At 33.8% G+C, this 6,000-nt stretch overlaps 1 protein-coding gene, 1 long non-coding RNA gene and 1 pseudogene across 5 annotated transcripts in view; 1 reads left to right on the forward strand and 2 right to left on the reverse strand.

Moving 5' to 3' along the window:
- Window positions 1–6,000, reverse strand: part of LOC126753932 (neuronal acetylcholine receptor subunit alpha-7) — a 625,617-nt gene that overhangs the window by 365,642 nt on the left and 253,975 nt on the right. The gene's annotated exons all lie outside the window — the stretch shown is intronic.
- The window catches only part of LOC126753935 (uncharacterized), a 169,626-nt gene that overhangs the window by 80,792 nt on the left and 82,834 nt on the right, over window positions 1–6,000 (reverse strand). The window lies entirely within an intron of this gene.
- Window positions 3,182–3,384, forward strand: LOC126754281 (small nucleolar RNA U3; annotated as a pseudogene).

Raw genomic sequence — 6,000 nt, forward strand, 5'->3', positions numbered from 1 at the left:
TCATCTTTCAATGGCTCTATTTTTGTAGCCTTTTAGATGAGGGCTCATCCTCAAAATTAATCTCTTTTCCTATAGGGATGAAATGATTTCTAAGTGTCGTTTTGGTCATTTTCAATACGCCATGATCTGTTAGACTCTCGTAAAGCTTTCGAAGCTAATATTGGCTGCAAATCTTTCGTTAATTTTTGGGCACCCTTTACAAATAAATGATAATTCGTTATGTATATATTATCTGTGGTTCTTTGAAATATTGTTTCGCGCTGTTTTTGTCAGTCTTTTCAAGCGGGTTTATTTCCGACATCGCGTCTTTTTTGAGATCAGCTGTTTAAAGTTCCTTAAACTCTATCGCGGGGAACATTCTTGAGAAGAAAATGAAGGAAAATGATACTCTCTTATCGTGTCATCCTTGATAAATCGAAACAATATTTTTTATAATTTTCACAAGTCGTTAGTGAAATAGCATAGACACCGCTTACGCTCATCGTTCCATCGATCGCGGTATTTGCTGTTGTCAATGTGCAAAAGACCGCCTCATCAGATGTCGTCATCGTCCATGCCTCTGCACCATACGGACGGCGATGATGAGTGACTTGTAAAATTTGGCGAAAGGGGACTTTACTTCTCAATTGCCTACTCAGTTCGAAGTAGCACCTGTTGGCCATAGTTATTCTGCGTTGGATCGAGGCTGCCGTTGTTGTTGTTGGTGTTAATGCTGGTTCCAAGATCAATGAAATTAGTCTGGAGAAAGCAGAACTAACGGCGCGATTTTTGAAACCAATGATATCAATATCGTACGTTCGCAGCCGTACATTCTAATAGAAGATAATATCTTCTCTGTTTAGCTCTGCAGTTCGTACTATTCTCTCCAGCACTGACGGAGCTTTTGGTGTTGCTCAACGTCAGCTGACTCAGCCGTATTTGCTTTATGAGGATGAAAGCATAGACTACATATGCGTAATACTTTATGACTGGTATGAGAAGTACAGATATGTATGTGCTGTTAGTGAATGAAATGAAGTGTGTAGCCCAAAGGTGTGCTTTAATATTTACTCAGTTAAGCCGTAAATACACTTTTAGTACTTCATTTATAAAGTGTATAGAATAACTTTATCTACAAAAAAGGAATATAAAGTTATTAAATAGCAAAAAATTTTCGCCGTATTTTCTTTTTAACAAAAACAATCCTACGAGTAATTGAAATTTATACCAATGTTAGAACAAATCTTCGAGTTGCGTAGAAGAGATTTAAATACTTCCATAAAATAAAGCTTGTCAAATCAAAATAATCAAAACTTAGAAAAGACGAATTACCCAAAAATGCAAAGATTACATAAATACTACTTAAGCATTTGCCGCTTTGACCCAATTACGGAAAAAGTTGAGTAGGTTGCAACAGCCGACCCAAGCGGATTAGCATGAATAATAATTAAAAATGGAATATTAAAAACTAAAGTGGCAGATGGAAATGTGTATAATAAGACAGCAATGATTGAGATAAGTGAACCGTTTTATAGAATAACATAAAGAAAAATTTTCTTGTGATGAAAGGGATTACTGAAATTTATTTTCCTTTTAACATGAAAAACGCAGAAAACTGAATATTCATCGCCTCAACATGCTTTACTTTAACTCAGGATTAGTAGAAATATAATTTACGGACGGTTTATGCCTAAATATGAAAATCTGAAATTTCAGGGTTGCCAACTGTTTGAAAATTGTGTTTAAAAATATGTATAAGATTATTATCAAAACGGCGATTTCTTGCCTTTTTGCAATTATTTGAGAAGGGCTGCCACTTAATTAAACAATTAACTATTTGTCTGTGATTTGATTTAACTTTTAGTGTCTCGGCTCAAGTAATAGCCTGCTAAGAACTTTACCAATTTAGATTCTATTTCTATTCTATTTCTTTATAGAATATTCTTACGGATAGAATTCTTAAGAAACGCGCAAATTTTACGAACTTTTCACACAAGGGCACATTGTTATCGTGAAAAGAGTCGATCTGAATTTTAATATCTATTCTTAAAGATTGACCGTTATTTTCGCTATAAGTCATCCATAGCCACTGAATTTTAATATCGATTCTTAAAGATTGACCGTTATTTTCGCTACAAGTCATCCATAGCCACTGTGGTCCACATATTCAATAAATTGGGGATTGAATGGTTATGATCCGATTTCGAGACCTTTTTAGACATGACACATCTCTCAAAGCCATATTTTTGCTCCGATAACTTCTTTGGCGAAAGAATCACTCCAAGGAATAAAAATTGTGTGGCTTTAGTCCGATTCCGTCGCTTTTTACAGTGTAACATATGAAAAACAGATAGTACTATTCACTCAATTTGATTGAAATTGAATAGGTCTTTCCTGAGATGAGGTGGTGCCGCATCGATCTTCAATTTTTATACCGATCTCTTTGAAGCCTTTAAGCACAAACTTGCCGCCGTATTTGAAGCTTTTGAAGCACATTTAAAAATATTGAGTAAAAGTTAAGAACAAGTCGAATATATATGAATAGCTAAAAACGTTTTCCTACTCTTTTAAGGCCCCTTGGAATTTTTTGGGTGTCTTGTTATTATTTCAGTATTTACTCGAAATACTTGTATTTTTGAAGTTATACTTCTTATACGAGTTCGGAAAAGGTTGCGATAGATTCAGGTTGCACAACCTTGCTCAATATGAACCTACGCAACCTTGTCTGCGAAGATGTTCGAGCAGCAAGGGAGGCGGTGACAATCGGCGATCGTTTGTTCGTTTCTTTCGGCACAGCTCGGCTTTTCTACCAACAACACAATGTTGCCATGCTTATGCTGTTGTTGTTTTTGTAGAACAATGTTTCAATTTTTGGTTGGTGACATATTAAATTAAAAATAAATTCTCTTGGGATTCGAACCTACGTGCTCGTCGTAACTTTTCAAGCGCTTACCACCAACACCACCATTGACACTTGTATTGAGTTGTCCTAATTATGGTTTGGTTATGCATGAAAGAAATATACAATGGATCGCCGATTGTTACCTCTTTCCTTGCTGCTGCTGCGCATATGTATGTTTGTATGCTTGTGCATTATTGAAGTTATGCGTCTTTTTCTTTCGTTTGGCTTTCATTTCTGCGAATTCTCAACAATTTTGCGAATATTTTGGTTGAAATACTCTGCGTTGGCCGTTGAAAAATTAAGGCTATACTTTACAGGATCATTTCTGTAGTTAGTCTTCATTTAAATTTTTTGGAAATCGACCCGCGATGACGAGGTATATCGTTTTATCTGACAGCGTGAGGTTTATGAACTTCATTTCTAATATTGTGTTGTGGCATATTAGAAATGATGTTTCTTCGAAAATCGTTCGCTTACAACGGATAAAACGACTTCTGAGTGGTGATTTTAATGAATAAATTCCAAGGTTTTACGCAAAAATAATGCGGTCAATAAGTACAGTACGCTTATGTATGCTTGCGCATTATTTTTCTTTCGTTTGTCTTTCATTTTTGCGAATTCTCAACTATTTTATGTGACTTTATTTCTTTCGTCTCTCTGTTTTTTGTGCGAATTCTTTGAATTTCTGAACGCGCACATGTGTATACATACATTCATATGAGAATGTGCAGATACACAAGATAAGATAGAAAGATGTATGCCTTTTAACATCGTATACTATACTAATAAATATTTTTCGTACTAATAGAAATTAAAGTTATCACAGCACTATTATGTATATGTATATTAGGTATATTGCTGTGATAAATTTAATTTCTATTAGTAAGAAAAATATTTATTAGTATAGTATTACGATGTTAAAATGCAAAAATTAAAGACTAAGTCCGTCGAGATTCGAACCTGCGTTCACATTGTGACTTTTTATGTGCTGTCTTGTCTTAAGTATGGTTTGGTTATGCATGTAAGAAATATACGATGGTTCAAATAATTTTGTTTAAGTATAGAAATATGCTTTTGTAGAACATTTGCTTTCGCAAACATACAGACAAGTCTGCAAACGACATAATATATGTATGATTGTTTCGCATTTTGCTTCTACGCCGGTCAAATTTCTATACAAAAATCGACTGAAATGCATGAGAAAATAAAATGGACAACTAGGGCAAATAATTTAAAAAAAATTTATTGATAATTAAATATAAATGAAAATACATGTAAATTTACTTAAATTTATTTAAATTTATTAAAAAACTTATTTAAATTTATTAAGAAACTTATTTAAATTTATTGAAAAACTGCAAAGAAAAAAAAAAAGAAAATTCATTTTACTTTGGCCCAGTTTTGTGCGCAATACAAATGCAACGCCAATAATGAATACAAGAAATTGACTAAACACCATGATATAAGATATACAAATTATAATATGACAACTCAATTCGAAGAGTACACATTCCCTTCCGCAACGAAGAGACAGAACTACTTTCCGAGTCAAAATTTCTTCATTCAGACTTTGCTTTATAAAATGTGCAAAATGAATTTAAATGTTCTAGTTTTCTTTCATACAAAATGATATGCATTTCTGAATATCACTAAGAAGTATAACTTCTTCCGCGCGTAGGGACTCCACGCACCTTTTTTTGTACCGTTTTTTTTAGCACTGTTTTGAAATCATTCCAAAATTTTTATCTAAATGTTTTTGTGAACAAATTCGGAACTTTATTTTCACTGTTATGCGAGCTCTACGAAATCGTTTCGAGTTCATTTTAAGCCTTTTTCGGGCTAAGGGGCAATTTTCGGTATCTTGTTGATAATTTTTTCTCTAGAAATTTTTTCGAACATCATCAGAACTACACTTCCTCTATTACAAAACTTTTTTCTTGTTTTTTCATAACTTCACAACCATACTTTAACCATTCTATATGAGCTCTATGAAATCATTTCAAGTTAACTTCGTGACCCTTGTTGGTAATTTTTGGACTCTTAGGCATATTTTGGTTTTGTTTTAGTTTGGTTTTTCTTATTACTAAGTTTTCTAGATTTTGTCTCGGAAAACTTCAAAAAGTGCAATTTACTTACATTTCGGGTTTACTTTGTGGCTGATGGATGAGTTTTTGGGCTGTTTTGGGAACAATTCTGGAATTTTTAAGACTGTTAATCGGACAACTTCGCTTTCACTATTTTATAAGTTCTAAAACACCACTTCGGATTCACTTCGTTACCATAGCGGAGTTTTTCGGACTGTTCGGTACATTTTGGGTTCACTTTGTGGACATGGACAATTTTTTGGAACTGAAACTTTTTAGACTGTTCCTCGGACAACTTCGCCTTCACTATTTTGTGATTTCTACGACATGACACCACTTCGCATTCACGTCATTACCACGGCGGATTTTTTTCGGACTGTACAGTATATTTCGTTATCGTTCTAAGATGTTTTAGGAACTGTTATTGGACTATTTTAGAAATTCTTCCAAATTGTTTTAAGACCACTTCGGGATTGAAATTTGACAAATTTATAATCTCAACGGGATTTAGGAAGCTTCGGGTTCATTTCGTTTTGATTTCATAATTTTTTCATAATTTTACTCAGAAATTTTTAAGAAATTACTTAGGAAATTATCATAGCCATTTCAAGAAAAACTCTAAGGCGAAAGTAGTTTATTTTTAATATCTGTCATTAATTAAACTGCTTTTGCAAACATCTTCTTAAGAAGTACTGGCATAGCAGATAAGACGCAAATGTTTTTCTACACGTTTAGCTTTCGCCAATGCTTAAATCATTATGGCGACCAATTTAATTTGTCTGCTTTTGGCCAGCAGATAAGAAATGCGAAAAGTTTTACTGCCGATTACGCACATACATACACATATATGTATGTATAATATAATAAACGGTACTCACGTTTGGCGTGTGTGGCATGAGCCAAGAATTATGGCAACGACTTGGCGATGGAAATGAAAGAAGCGGCAAGTAATACAAAGCGAGCCGATAACAGCAAAAAAAACAATAACAATAAGCTTAAGGAAGTTGTGAAAATATGTGGTGTTGAAAGTGCTGC

Source organism: Bactrocera neohumeralis, chromosome 3 (assembly GCF_024586455.1).
Source record: "Bactrocera neohumeralis isolate Rockhampton chromosome 3, APGP_CSIRO_Bneo_wtdbg2-racon-allhic-juicebox.fasta_v2, whole genome shotgun sequence".
NCBI lineage: Eukaryota > Metazoa > Arthropoda > Insecta > Diptera > Tephritidae > Bactrocera > Bactrocera neohumeralis.